Genomic DNA, 16,788 nt, shown 5'->3' with positions numbered 1-16,788 from the left:
ACAAATCTGACTAGCATTGATGAGGATGAAGGTTTGATCCCTGGCCTTGCCCAGTGGGTTAAGGATCTGGCATTGCCATGAGCTGTGATGTAGGCCACAGATGTGGCTTGGATCCCTTGTTGCTGCGGCTGTGGCGTAGGCTGGCACTACAGCTCCGATTTGACCCCTAGCCTGGGAACCTCCATATGCTGTGGGTGTGGCCCTAAAAAGACAAATAAATAAATAAATAAATAAAATGGATGGGTAATGTGGTACTGCTATACTGCATAGGAAACTGTATCCAGTCTCTTGGGTAAAAACCTGATGGAGGAATCTCCTGTTGTGGCTCAGCAGTAACGAACCCGACTAGTATCCATGAGGATGCTGGTTTGATCCCTGACCTCACTCAGTGGGTTAAATGATCTAGTGTTGCCATGAGCTGTGGTCTAGGTCGCAGATGTGGCTCAGATTTGGTGCTGCTGTGGCTGTGGTGTAGGCTGGCAGCTGTAGCTCCAATTTGACCCCTAACCAGGGAACTTCTATATGCCACAGCTGTGGCCCTAAAAAGCAAAAACTTGATGGAAAATGAAATTTAAAAAAGGTGTGTATGGGTAGCTGGGTTGCTTTGCTGTTCAACAGAAATTGAAGGAACACTGTAAATCAACTAAATGGTAATAAAATTTTTTCAAAAGAGCAGGAAAAATAAGAATAAAGAATATATATGTGTATATATACATGATATATAATTCTTTAAACTCAACAATAAGAAAACAAACAACTCAATTAAAAAATGGACCAAAGACCTTATAGACATTCCACCAAAGAAGTTATGGCAAATGATCATAAGAAAGGATGCTCCACCTACTATGTCATTAGGGGGGTTCATATTAAACAGAAATGAGATGGCCTATTAGAATGGCCAAAATACAGAATACTGATGATGTCAAAAGGTTGAGAGGATGTAGAACAACATGAACTACCATACATTGCTGATGGGAATGCAAAAAGTACAGTCACTTTGTAAGTCAGTTCAGCAATTTATTACAAAACTCATATGATCCAGCAATCATGCTCCTTGATACCTGCATTTGAATATTTATAGAAGCTTTATTCATAATTGCCAAAACTTGGAAATAATCACTATTTCCATCAGTTGGTAAATAGAAAAATAAACTGTTATTCCAGACAATTCAGCACTAAAAGAAATGAGCTATCAAGACATCAAGAGACATGGAGGAATCTTAAATGTATATTAAGTAAAAGCCATTCTAGTTAGATATGTATATTGATGCAATCATCTTGGTACAGACTAAAGAACAGATTAGAAATGGGCAGCAGGGAGTTCACATCATGGCTCAGCAGTAACAAACCCAACTAGTATCCATGAGGATGCGGGTTCAATCCTTGGCCTCATTCAGTGGGTTAAGGATCTGGCATTGCCATGAGCTGTGGTGTAGGTCACAGATGCAGCTCAGACCCTGTGTTGCTTTGGCTGTGGTGTAGGCTGGCAGCTAGAGCTCTGATTCAACCCCTAGCCTGGGAACTTCCATATCCATATGGGTGTGGCCCTAATAGACCAAAAAAAAAAAAAAAAAAAAAAAAGAGGAGACTATTGTAGATGTCCAAAGAAATAATGGTGGCTGTATGGACTGAGAAACAAACAGACACATTTAAGTGATATTCAAGAAGGTGATAAACTATGATGGATGATATCAAGGATATATAATAATGATAATTAAAATGTGTTATATAAGTAACTCATGTATTTTATGCTAAAGGGGGTATGGAGAAAAGGGAACTCTCTTACACTGGTGATAGGAATGTACATTGGTGCATCCACTATGGAAAATAGTATGGAAGGTCCTTAAAAAACTAAAAATAGAACTACCATATGACCCAGGAATTCCACTCCTGGGCATCTATCCAAAGAAAACCATAATTCTAGAAGAGACATGAACCCCAATGTTCACTGCAGCACTATTTACAATACCCAAGACAAGGAAGCAACCTAAATGACCATCAACAGAGGATTGGATAAATAAGATGTAGTACACATATATGATGGAATATTACTCAGCCTTAAAAAATAATGAAATAATATAATTTGCCCCAACATGGATGGACCTAGAAACTATCATACTAAGTGAAGTTAGTCAGATGATGAAAGACAAACATCATATGATATCACCTGTATGTGGAATCAAAAAAAAAAAAAAAAGATACAACCATACCTTTTTGCAGAACAGAAACAGACTCACAGATATTGAAAAACTTATGGTTAGCAAAGGTGACAGTTGCAGTTGGGTGGGAGGGGTGGACTTGGGGTTTGGATTGACACATGCACACTGAGGCATATGGAATGACTGGCCAATGTGGACCTGCTGTATAGCACAAAAACTACTCAGTATTCTGTGATAATCTATGTGGGAAAATAATCTGAGAGAGAATGGATATGTGTGTATGTGTGACTAGGTCACTTGGTTGTACAGAAGAAATTATCACAACCTCATAAATGAACTATACATTAATAAAACTTTTTTAAAAGACCATAAAAAAGTAATTCATGTTTTTTATTAAATGTGCATATATATATAAACACCTCAAAACAACCCTATTTAATATTCATAATAACCCTGCAACATAGTATTATTACCCCCATTTTACAAACTAGGAAATTGAGGCAAGACCATACCAAAAATAACTTGTAGAGCCATGATTGAAATCCAGTCAGTCTGATTACAGAACCCAGACTCTCAACACTACCTTACTATGTTGCATAATAATGATCAGAGTTACCATTTCCCGGCATTAAGAACACAAAAATAGCAGATGTGGATGAAAAATGACCAGTTCACCTTGGGGCATTATTCACGCCTGTGATGCAGCCAGTTGCAGATGTTCATGAGAGAGCTGAATAGATTAGTCTGGAACTCAGAGGATAAGTTAGAAATGAAAGCAGAGATTCACAAGCCCACAACACGAAGAGGTTAACTAAAGCCTTGGGGTTGGATAAGAGCAACTGTAAACTGAAGAAAGAATGTACGATGGAAATAGAAAAGAGCTGTGGAGAGGGCCCTGAAAGGCTCCAGTATTTACAGAGCAGAAAGAAGTAGAAACGTCTCATAGTATTGGAGTCAGAAAAGATGCTTGATACAATTTCAATTTTCTTAAATTTACTGAGGCTTTATTTGTGGCCCAGAATATGATCTATCCTAGAGAAGGTTCCATGTGCACTTACTGCTTTGAAATGGAATGTTCTATAAATATCAATTAAATTCTTCTGGTTTAATGTATCATTTAAGACCTATTACCATAATGATTTTCTGTCTGGATGATCTATTCATTGATGTAAGCGGAGTATTAAACTACCCCGTAATTACTGTGTTACTGTCAATTTCTCCTTTTAAGACTCTTAGTGGAGTTTCCGTTGTGGTGCAGTGGAAAGGAATCCAACTAGTATCCATGAAGATATGGGTTCAGTCCCTGGCCTTGCTCAGTGGGTGAGGGATCCAGCATTGCTGTGAGCTGTGGTGTATGTTGCAGCTGTAGCTCAGATCCTGTGTTGCTGTGGCTGTGGTGTAGGCTGGCAGCTGTAGCTCCCATTCAGCCCCTAGCCTGGGAACTTCCATATGCCACAGGTGTGGGCCTAAAAAGCAAAAAAAAAAAAAAAAAGATTCTTATCTCAATAAAATTTTAGCCAACCGAATCCAACAATAGATCAAAAAGATCATATACCACGACCAAGTGGGATTCATCCCAGGTTCACAAGGATGGTTCAATGTATGCAAATCAATCAATGTCATACATTACACTAACAAAAGAAAAGTCAAAAGTCACATGATCATCTCAATAGATGCAGAAAAAGCATTTGACAAAATCCAACATCCATTCATGATCAAAACTCTTACCAAAGTGGATATAGAGGGAATGTACCTTAACAAAATAAAAGCCATTTATGACAAACCCACAGCAAATATAGTACTCAATGGAGAAAAGCTGAAAGCCTTCCCACTAAAATATGGAACAGGACAAGGATGTCCACTCTCACCATTTTTATTCAACATAGTATTGGAAGTCCCAGCCATAGCAATCAGACAAACAAAAGAAATAGAAAGTATCCAGGAAGTTCCCGTCATGGCACAGTGGTTAATGAATCTGACTAGGAACCATGAGGTTGCAGGTTCGATCCCTGGCCTTGCTCAGTGGGTTAAGGATCCGGTGTTGCCGTGAGCTATGGTGTAGGTTGCAGACACAGCTTGGATCCTGCATTGCTGTGGCTCTGGCATATGCTGGCGACCACAGCTCCAATTGGACCCCCAGCCTGTGAAACTCCATATGCCACGGGAGTGGCCCTAGAAAAGGCAAATTGACAAAAAAAAAAAAAAAAGTTTCCAAATTGGAAAAGAAGAGGTAAAATTGCCACTCTTTGCAGATGACATGATATTATATATAGAAAACCCTAAGACTCAACCCAAAAACTATTAAACTGATCAACAAATTCAGCAAAGTAGCAGGATATAAGATTAACATTCAGAAATCAGTTGCATTTCTGTATACTAACAATGAAATATTAGAAAAGGAATACAAAAATACAATACCTTTTAAAATTGCACCCCAAAAAATGAAATACCTGGGAATGAACCTGATCAAGGAAGTAAAAGACTTATATGCTGAGAACTATAAAACATTAATCAAGGAAATTAAAGAGGATTCAAAGAAATGGAAAGATATTCCATGCTCCTGGGTTGGAAGAAATTAATATTGTAAAAATGGCCATACCAGCCAAGGCAATCTACAGATTCAATGTAATCCCTATCAAATTACCCAGGACATTTTTCACAGAACTGAAATTTATATGGAACAATCCAAAAATTTATATGGAACCACAGAATACCCAGAATTGCCAAAGCAATCCCAAGGAACAAAACCAAGCAGGAGGCATAACTCTCCCAGACTTCAGGAAATATTACAGAGCCACAGTCATCAAGACAGTGTGGTATTGGTACCAAAACAGACATACAGACAAATGGAACAGAATAGAGAACCCAGAAATAAACCCAGACACCTAAGGTCAATTAATCTTTGACAAAGGAGGCAAGAATATAAAATGAGGAAGACTGTCTTCTCAGAAAGTGGTGCTGGGAAAACTGAACAGCCATATGTAAATCAATGAAACTGGAACACACCCTCACACCATGCACAAAAAATAAATTCAAAATGGCTTAAAGACTTAAATGTAAGACAAGACACCATCAAACTCCTAGAAGAGAACATAAGCAAAACATTCTCTGATATCAACCTTACACATTTTTTCTCAGGTCAGTCTCCCAAAGCAACAGAAATAAAAGCAAAAATAAACTAATGGGACCTAATCAAACTGACAAGCTTTTGCACAGCAAAGAAAACCATAAAAAAACCTAAAAAGACAACTTACAGAGTGGGAGAAAATAGTTTCAAATGATGCAACTTACAAGGGCTTCATCTCTAGAATATGCAAACAACTTATACAACTCAACAGAAAAAAAGCCAACAACCCAATTGAAAAATGGGCAAAAGGCCTGAATAGACATTTCTCCAAGGAAGATGTGCAGATGGCCAACAAGCACATGAAAAAATGCTCGACATCAATGATTACCAGAAAAATGCAAATCAAAACTACTATGAGGTACCACTTCACAACAGTCAGAATGGTCATCATTAATAAGTCCACAAATAACAAATGCTGGAGGGGGTATGGAGAAAAGGCAACTCTCCTACACTGTTGGTGGGAATGTAAATTGGTACAACCACTAAGGAAAACAGTATGGAGATACCTTAGAAAACTATACAAAGAACCACCATATGACCCAGCAATCCCACTCTTGGGCATATACCCAGACAAAACTTTCCTTGAAAAAGACACATGAACCCACATGTTCACTGCAACACTGTTCACAATAGCCAAGACATGGAAACAACCTAAATGTCCAAAGACAGATGATTGGTTTAGGAAGATGTGGTATATATACACAATGGAATACTACTCAGCCATAAAAAAGAACAAAATAATGCCATCTGCAGCAACATGATGGAACTAGAGACTCTCATACTAAGTGAAATAAGTCAGAAAGAGAAAGACAAATACCATATTATTTCACTTATATCTGGACTCTAATACAGGGCACAAAGGAACCTTTCCATAGAAAAGAAAATCATGGACATGGAGAACAGACTTGTGGTTGCCAAAAGGGAGGGGAAAGGAGTAGGAGGGACTGGGAATTTAGGGTTAATGGATGCAAACTATAGTCTTTGGAATGGATAAACAATGGGATTCGCTGTATAGCACTGGAAACTATGTCTGGTCACTTGTGATGGAGCATGATAATGTGAAAAAAAAGAATGTATACATGTATGTGTGACTGGGTCACTGGTACTGTGCAGCAGAAAATTGACAGAACACTGTAAATCAGCTATAATAAAAAAATCTTTTATTAAAAAAAGACTATTAGCATTTGCCTTACATATTGAGGTGCTCCTATGTGGATGCATACATATTTACAATTATTATATCTTCTTTGTGGATTCATCCTTTGATCATTTTCTATTCTTCTTTGTCTCTTGTAACCATCTTTATTTTAAAGTCTATTTTGTCTGATATGAGTACTGTTACTCTAGCTTTCTTTTGATCCATTTGCATGTACTACCTTTTTCTATTCTCTCATTTTCAGTCTGTATGTGCCCTTATATCTGAAGTGGGTCTCTTGTACACAGCAAGTCTTATTTTTGTGTCCATTCATTTAGCCCGTCTATGTCTTTTGGTTGGAGCATTTAGTCCACTTACATTTAAAGAAATTATTGATACATATGTTCTTACTGCCATTTTATTAATTGTTTGGATTTGTTTTTGTAAGTCTTTTTTCTTCTCTTCCTCTTTTGTTCTCTTCTCTTATAATTTGAAAACTATCTTTAGTGTTGCATTTGGATTGCTTCTGTGTGTGTGTGTGTGTGTGTGTGTGTGTGTGTGTGTGTTGTAGATTTTTGGTTCTTAGATTGCAAGAATCAATACTGTCAAAATGATTATACTACACAAGGCAATCCACAGATACAATGCAATCCCTATCAAATTACCAATGGCATTTTTCAAAGAACTAGAACAAAAAGTTTTAAAATTTGTACCGAATTGCTCTTAAAATTTGTGGCACAATGGAGACAAATCCAAAAAGTACATGAAAAGATGCTCAATATCACTAATTATCAGGGAAATGCAAATCAAAACTACAATGAGGTATCACCTCACACTGGCCAGAATGGCCATCATCAAAATGTCTGCAAGCAATAAATGCTGGAGAGAATGTGGAGAAAAGGGAACCCCCCCCACATTGTTTATGGTAATGTAAATTGGTACAACCACTATGGAAAACAGTCTAGAGGTTCCTTAAAAATTCAACTGCCATATGATCCAGCAATCTCATTCCTGAGTATATTCTGGTTAAAACCATAGTTTGAAAAGATATACGTACCCAAAATGTTCACTGCAGTCCTATGTTCAATAGTCAAGACATGGAAGCAACCTAAACGTCCATCAACAGAGGAATGAATAAAGAAGATGCGGTACATATTTACAATAGAATATTACTCAGACATAAAAAAGAATGCAATGATTCCTTTTGCAGCAACATGGATGGACCTAGAGATTATCATACTAAGTATGCCAGATATAGAAAGACAACTATCATCTAAAACCACTTATGTGGAACCTAAAAAATGATACAAATGAACCTCTTTATAAATAGAAATAAACTCACAGACTTAGAAAACAAACTTATGGTTACCAAAGTGGAAAGGTGGGGGGAAGAATAAGTTGGGAGTTTGGGATTAATACATATAAAATAGATAATCAACAAGGACCTAATGTATAGCACAGGCAACTCTATTCAATATTCTATGATAACCTATATGGGAAAATAATCTAAAAAAGAATGGATATATGTATATGGATAACTGACTCACTCTGCTGTACAGCTGAAACCAACAAAACATTGTAAATCAAGTATACTCCAATATAAAATAAAAATCTAATTAAATTAAGAAAAAAAAAGAATTCAAGTACCAAAATCCCTGAAGCTCAGGTAAAACAATTCACAGGAAAGCTATACTTAACTGTGGATCCTCAGGGTTGTCATATTTGGTTTCTTGGTTTTTGTCTAACAGCTCTCTCCATTTCTTCCCCTATGCTATTAATTTTATTATGTCTTTTAAAAATACCTCATATCCTTTTTGTAAAGAAGGAGGTATAATAAATAAATAAAAGTAACAATTAAATTCTACAGTTATGCTTTCTACATCATCTCTACTTCCCTCAGCAGAAAACGCAGGGTGTGAACCTACTAATCAAAGTTGGGCTAGCCTTTTTAAAATCCCCAATTAAACTGAAATTAATTGTCATGATAGGGCTAAGATCAGGATGTTTCCTAAATTCAAGGATCTCTCTTGTGATATTGGGCTTTATATATCTAAGATAAGTGAGATTGTGATGATATCTACTGGGTTGGGAGGAAGGGGCAGGGAGGAACAGACTGTATGCTATTATCCTTAGTTAACAAACTCAGAAAGAGACAGAAAAGTGAGGGAAGTGAACAAGAAATTAATTTCTGTCAGGCACAGAGTAATGTGTATATATCATCCTTGTGGTTAAGTAGCTGTTTCTTTGACTCCTTTATAGATGAAGAATCAAAAGTACAAAAAGATCACAGTCAAGGTCACAGGGCTAAGTATCAGCAGAGCCTCTATTGTTTCTATCAGATCATACACTGCTTCACTTCATTTATTGTCATAATTCCCACCAGGATTTAGTCCAATAAAAACTGTACTTTTATCTTATAATGATAACTAATATTAAGTAAGGTAAATTCAAAGGGAAAAGATAAATATAAGAAATATGACTGTCTGAGATGGATATTCTAGAATGCTGATTAAAACGCTTGGGGAAAAAAGGCCTTTGAAAAACACAAAGCAGAAAAAAAAGTACCTTATTTTGGTAACCATGTTGCTATGGCAACAAGATAATGATACACAGAAGAGCTTCCCAAGTTACACTGGTAATAAAAGATATACAAGAATACATAGGTCTATCAATGTTGTTGAATAAATATCAATCTCCATAACCTTACCAGATCTAATGGAGGAAACCCATGTAAATATTATTTATACCAATAATAAAAACACCTGTCAACTTCTTGTATTTACTATTTCTAAGTGTCCACAGAGAAAAGAAATAGTGGAAAATAGTATACTCAATACATAAGAACTTTAGTCTAGAACACAATTTAGTGCTGGTTTAGGAAAAAAATGAAAAGAAAAGGATTAGCTGGTCTTAGAACCACACAATATGAATAAAACTTGTTTAGGTTTCTCATAGTTTAAGTAATGTGTAGCACAAATATCAATATAATAAATTCATATCTATACATCTAGACTAAGAAAAACAGGATGTAAACACCTAGGTTTAAGTTATTTACTAACAACCCTATGTCTGTTGGAGCCATTTTTCAGTTGCCTGAAAAAAAAAGAAGTATTTTTCCAAATGGTACTCAGCCTTTTTTTTCCTGCCATCCCCAAGTTCATATGCCCAATCACACTCCCATCAGTAACAGCTTTCATTCCACTGCAGAGACTCCCACTCAGTCCCAAAAGGCAAATCAGAATCATGGGAGAGAGGCTTTGAAAAGGGCTCTAGATATCTGAAATGATTACCTAGGAAATATGCCCAAACTATTAGAGCTATAGTTCTACATCAGTTCTTTGTTCTAAAAAATCTTGATGATTCACAATTCTGTTGCCCATTTTTAACATGCATGCCTCTTACACTACGTCCACAAACAACAGAGAGTACTACACAAGTAGAAAAAGCTGAGCCTAAGTAAGACATGCTCAAAAGATAAGACTTTTTAAAAATTAAGTCCTTGATGTATTTCTTTTCTTGAGATACTGCTTTTTTTTCTCATAAAGAACTTAAAAAAGTATGCATGTGTTATTTTCTGGAAGGAAATGTAATATCCAGAGAGGCGGGCCCTGTTGGTGTCTTCTTCCTTACAATAGAACCTATTCTTTTAGGAAGCAATGAACCAACTCCCTAAAGTCAGTTCCCCAGTCTCTCCTGTAGTTGTGGGAAAGTGTTTGATCTCCTAATACAGGCATTTCCCCTGACTGCTTTACTGTTCATATTTCTGCCTAAAAATGTACTTTTGGCAGTGCAGAAGCCATATTGAGATCATGAAGAGACTTGTATGAGGCTGAAGACCTAATCATGGAGAAAGACAGGAGGAGAGATGGAAAGGGGCCGGGTCCCTTGTGACATTGTTAGCTGCCTAGACATCTTCTTCTTGATTGAAGAAACAAACCCTTGTCCTTTAAGCCACTTGCTCCAGAATGCATTCCTAACTGACATAACTGCCTAAGTGGGAGGTAGTTTTGGCAAGTGAAGACAATGACTAACAAAACCTGCCTTGTTTGCCGCATTATCCTCTACTCTGGCCAGGTACATCTATTTCCTCCAATTATCTTCATTTATAAACTCAGAGACACTCTGTTAATTTGATCCTAAACTGCAGACTCAATCTGGCTCTCTGAACCTTTGGTATGTACCTATGCCCTTTTGTTGGGCTGACTGGTCTAGACTTGACTTCTACAGCTCACCTGATTTCTGAGAATGACCAACTCCGATCAACAGAACTCTTAAGTCTGATTCCTCATAGACAGGCTTATCCTACCACTGCTTAAATTTCCATGCACCATCTCAATTTGACATAAGCAAAAGAGAAATTAAAAAGGAATAATTTAGCAGGCATGCAGAGACGGATGTGTGTGTGTATACACTGACTTTTGTAAGCTAGACATTTGTAAGAATTTAAGCCATTAAATGAGAGAAAAATATTGTTTGTTACTCAAAGCAATATTTAATTTGACTGAAAAATCAATCCAATGTCACAAACAAGATGAAGTAGCCCTGCAACTCCCTGGTCCTACCTCTTACAACTAAACAACATTGATCATAACACAACACAAGCATAGGAAGACTCTGAAAGGTGGAAAGAAGAAGGCAAATTGCCTACTGACTTCAAGACCAGAGAAACACCAAGGGGGGGCGATCACTGAGTTTCCTTATTATCTCCTATATATCCAGACAAGGTGCTTTTTACAGAACTCCCCAACCTAGAACCATCAACAGCCACCAAAAACAAAGAAACAAAAAAAACTCCAAGAAAAGTCTGATCTACTTAGCTGATCAGGGCAAGCATGACTAAACAATAGAAAACAATCTTGGTAATATCCACCCTCTCTAGCTAAACAGCAACTGTAAAACAGTACCTCCCAACTCACAGTTTCAGGGAGCACATAACTAAGTAGAGTATTTATCTTTCATACACCACAGCCCTGCCCCATAGATGCAGGTGGTGTACTCCAATGCACCTGGCTGGTATAGTATCTGAGTAGCTAGCTGCAAGCTGATTTTCCATCACCTTCTGTAGAAACAAGATATGCTCCAACTCTCCCACCAGGGCAGCCAGCAAAGTCAATGGGGAGCTAAGCCTCCACTCCCACCCTGCACCAATGAATCTGAACAAAGTGGTACAAGTTATCATAGTAAGCATGCCACTTTCCTTACAGCTTGGTGTTGGTGAGGCCCAGTAAGGAACTAAACCTCCAAACCCAATTGGCAGCAAAAAGACCAAAGTGAAAAACAAAACTAGAGGCACTCCAATTCTGGCTCCCCACCCATATCCTGTGTTGTAGGGTCTCAATCAGAAGGCTCCAGCTCCACCCAGCATTAGTGAGGTAGAAAAAGGTTGTGTGAGACAGAACAGTCAACACTCTGCTTCTCTACCTCTGGTGCCAGTGGGACAAGCAGGGGGCTGAGCGTCTACTTCTAGCTGATATGAGCAAGGCAGAATCAAGTGATAGGAGGCAGGGCTGATTGGCACCAACTTCTCCCATTCTTTGGTGTCAGTGGGGCACAGAAAGAAGTCGAGCTTCTGGCTCCACCATGCTGCAAAAAATAAGAATGAGTGAGCTCTTTGGGTACCCTGTCCCTGGTGATAGTGAGTTCAGTGGTGAACTGATATTATATCCCCATGCAGAGACATAAGGACATGAAAGTTGGTGACCTACTTTTGCTAGAGAGGTGTGAATGGGGCCAATGGAGATATGCTAACTTCAGTTTCACCAATCTGATATGAGGCAGTGAGAGTCAAAACCCGACTTTTGCTAAAGAAGTGTCAGTGGACCCAGCAGGAAGCCGAACAAATATACCCACTTAGTTTTCATGCTTTACATCAGCAAAAGGAGTGCCTGCTAAAAACAAGATAAAATAGGATCTAGTCTCATAGTATAACCTCCAAAATAATCAGAGTTCTATGGAAAATCACTCATCATGCCAGAACTGGGAAAATCATAACATTAATGAGAAAAGATGATCAACAGACCCAACACTGAGATGAATCAGATGTTGGAATTATCTGACAAGGATTATAAAGGAGCGACCTTTAAAATTCTTATAAAGGTGGTAACAAATTCCCTTGGAACAAAAGAAAAATATAGAAAATCTCAATAAAGAAATAGAAAACTAAAAAACCAAAGAGAAATGATAGAACTGAAAAATACAGTAAGAAAAGAGAAAAAGAAAAAGAAAGAAAAATGTCACTTAATGGGATCAATAGCAGAGTATAATGACAGGATAGAATCAGTGAATTTTAGGATAAATCAAGAGAATTCATCCAATCCAAATAAAAAAGAAAACAGAAAGAAAAAATAATTAACAGAGTCTCAGTGACCTGTGTGACAATAACAAAAAAGCTAATATTCATATGATCAGAGTCTGAAAGGAAAGGAGAGGGAGGAAGTAGGATTAAATAATATTTGAAGAAATTATGGCTGAAAACTTATAACTATGGCAAGAGATATAAACATACAAAATCAACGAGCTGTAGGAAAGATCCTATTCTATCCAAACACAAAAAACTCAAATAAATCCATGTTAACACACATCATAATTAAATCATATACTATGATAATTACATATGTATATTGCAATAACTAGAGCAACCACTAAGAAACACATACAAAGCAATATACTTAAAGCACTAAAAATAAATCAAGATATAATCCTAAAAATGTTCAAGAAAACAATCTGAAGGTAAGAAAGAGAAACAGAAGAGAACCAGGGGAAACAAACTGAACAAAAATAAAATGACATGCATAAACACTAACATATTGACAATTACCTAAATGTAAATGTAACCTAAAAATATCAAGTGAAAATTATAAGACACTGATGAAAGAAATCACTTGGCACTTATTATTCAAAAATAAGTAGTTAAAACAATTTTTATAAGATACTATTTGATAGTACAGTAAAATCTTCACCTTTTAAAATCTTCATACCTGTGGCACATGGAAATCCCCAGGCTGGGGTTGCATCAGAGCTACAGTTGCTGGCCTACACCATAGCCACAAAAATGCCATATTCTTAACCCACTGAGCGAGGCCAGGGATTGAACCTATGTCCTCAAGGATAACAGTGGGGTTCATTACCAGTGAGCTACAAAGGGAACTCCAAATGCTCAGCTTATTTCATCTTAAAGTGTTTAATATTTTTATCTCCTAATAATAAGAAGTATATAAGAGCTTATGTAAAGACCAATTATTTTTTACTGTATCTACCTTCTTTTTCATTAAATGTAAAAGGAAACATTAGATATTGATTCATTTAATCAAGAAATGCATTGTTGGAGTTTCTTTATCGTATAGTGGGGGTTAATCAGAAAAGAAAAAGAAATAAAAGGAATCCAAATTGGAAAGGAAGAAGTAAAACTATCACTGTTTGCAGACGACATGATACTATACCCAGAAAATCCTAAAGACGCTACCAAGAAAACTGTTAGAGCTCATCAATGAATTTGGCAAAGTTGCAGGATACAAAATTAATGCACAGAAATCAACGGCACTTCTATACACTAACAATGAAAGATCAGAAAGAGAAATTAGGGAAGAAATCCCATTTACCATCACATCCAAAAGAATAAAATACTTAGGAATAAACCTACCTAAAGAGACAAAAGACCTGTACTCTGAAAACCATAACACACTGATGAAAGAAATCAAAGATGACACACATAGGTGGAAAGACATACCATGCTCTTGGACTGGAAGAGTCAATATTATCAAAATGACTATACTACCCAAGGCAATCTACAGATTCAATGCAATACCTATCACATTACCAAGGACATTTTTCACAGAACTCAAACACAATATATTAAAGTTTGTTTGAAAGCACAAAAGACCCAGAATAGCCAAAGTCATCTTGAGAAAGAAAAATGGAGCTGGAGGAATCAGGCTCCCAGATTTCAGACTATACTACAAAGCAACAGTCATCAAAACCATAAGGTGCTGGCACAAAGACAGGAATATAGATCAGTGGAACAGGATAGAAAGCCCAGAATTAAACCCACACACCTACAGCCAACTAATCTATGACAAAGGAGGCAAGAATATACAGTGGAGAAAAGGCAGCCCCTTCAATAGGTGGTGCTGGGAAAACTAGACAGCCACATGTAAAAGAATGAAATTAGAACACTTCCTAACACCATACACAAAAATAAACTCAAAATGGATTAAAGACCTAGATATAAGACTAGACACTATAAAACTCTTAGAGGAAAACACAGGCCAAACACTCTCTGACATAAACAACAGCAACATCTTCTCAGATCCACCTCTTAGAGTACTGACAGTAAAAATAAAAATAAACAAATGGGACTTCATTAAACTTAAAAGTTTCTGCACAGCAAAGGAAACCCTAAACAAAACGAAAAGACAACCCACAGAATGGGAGAAAATCTTTGAAAGTGAATCCACTGAAAAGGGATTAATCTCCAAAATATATAAACACCTCATACAGCCCAATACAAAACAAACAAACAAACAAACAAACAAAAAAAACATCAAAAAATGGGCAGATCTAAACAGAGAGTTACCCAAAGAAGACATATGGATGGCCAAAAAACACATGAAAAGATGTTCAACGTCACTCATTATTAGAGAAATGCAAATCAAAACCACTATGAGGTACCACCTTACACCAGCCAGAATGACCATCATCAAAAAGTCTACCAACAATAAGTGCTGGAGAGGGTGTGGAGAAAAGGGAATCCTATTACACCATTGGTGGGATTGTAAATTGGTGCAACCACTGTGGAAAGCAGGACGGAGATTCCTCAGAAAACTAAACATAGAACTACCATTTGATCCAGCAATCCCACTCCTGGGCATCTATCCAGAGAAAACCATGACTTGAAAAGACACATGTACTCCAATGTTCATTGCAGCACTATTTGCATTAGCCAAGACATGGAAACAACCTAAATGTCCATCGACAGAGGAGTGGATCAAGACGAGGGGGTACACATACACAATGGAATATTACTCAGGCATTAAAAGGAAAGAAATAATGGCATTTTTGGCAACATGGATGGACCTAGAAATTATCATGCTAAGTGAAGTCAGTCAGACAATGAGACACCAACATCAAATGCTATCACTTACATGTGGAATCTTAAAAAAGGACACAATGAACTTCCTTGCAGAACAGATACTGACTCACAGACTTTGAAAAATTTACAGTTTCTAAATGACGCAGGTTGGGGGGTGAAGGGATGTGCTGTGGGTTTTAGGATGGAAATGATATAAAATTGGGTTGTGATTATGATTGTACAGCTATAAGTGTAATAAAATTCATTTTTTAAAAAAAAGGCACAATGAAGGATCTAGAAAGATATATACTAAACCATTAAAATCAGTTTTATCTCCACTAAGAAGAAAGCAACCAAAAGGATAAAAAAAGGACTTTCCTGCCTTTTCTTTCAATACTTCTTTTATTTCCTATGTTTATGTATTATTTATTTAGTACATTATTCAAAGAAAGTAAAGAGTGAATAAAATCAAACAAAAGAATCTCACAGATAAAACCCTTCATATGTAAAATTTTAAATTAAATATTTTAAATTTTTTTACTTTTCCACTCAAATATTTTAAAATACTGTTCAGATTTGAAATTCAAGAAAATAAAACAAAATTTTCTTAGTAAAGGACTAAGAAATATCAGGCTCAGTTGATATGTAATGTAATTACTAAAATGTGTAATAAAATTTAACAGAAGTACTTAATTCTAAGAGATTAAAATGTTTATTTATTTATTATTTTTTTGTTTTTATGGCATATAGAAGCTCCCTGGCTAGGGGTCAAATCAGAGTTGTAGCTGCAGCCTAAGCCACAGCTTGTGGCAATAGTGGGTCCTTAACCTACTGAACCTAGCCAGTGATCAAACCTCATATCTTCATAGAGACAATGCAGGGTCCTTAACCCACTAAGCCACAACAGGAATTTAGCAATTCTAAGAGATTTGAGAAAGTTTCTACTTTACAAGGACGCAATGTTCATTATATTCATTAGTTCATGATTTACTAACATCAACTGTCAATATTTTAAATGGAGAAATATTCATTCAAAGGAAAAAGGAAAAGTCATGAAAAAACAAAAAACCTGTAGAAGTGTTTGTATAAACCCAGTGAGGTGTCTTTAGACAGACTAAATTGCTGATTAGACTCAATAGCATTAGGAACCCAATCTTTAATTTTATTCCAGTTTCAGTGATTTAACATCATGTGCCAATTGTAATGTTTTTGTATCCTTTCAAAACACAAATACCCTCTTCTATAAATCTAAATATTCAAGGCCATCTAAAAACAAATGTTAGATATCAAAAACTACCCA

The 16,788-nt window shown here is 36.6% G+C and overlaps 1 protein-coding gene across 3 annotated transcripts in view; it reads right to left on the bottom strand.

The window, feature by feature from the left end:
- Positions 1–16,788, bottom strand: part of LEKR1 (leucine, glutamate and lysine rich 1) — a 241,648-nt gene that overhangs the window by 189,201 nt on the left and 35,659 nt on the right. The gene's annotated exons all lie outside the window — the stretch shown is intronic.

This window comes from Sus scrofa, chromosome 13, assembly GCF_000003025.6.
Source record: "Sus scrofa isolate TJ Tabasco breed Duroc chromosome 13, Sscrofa11.1, whole genome shotgun sequence".
Lineage (NCBI taxonomy): Eukaryota > Metazoa > Chordata > Mammalia > Artiodactyla > Suidae > Sus > Sus scrofa.
The sequence above is the reverse complement of the archived record's forward strand: the minus strand, read 5'-3'. Positions and strand labels throughout refer to the sequence as shown.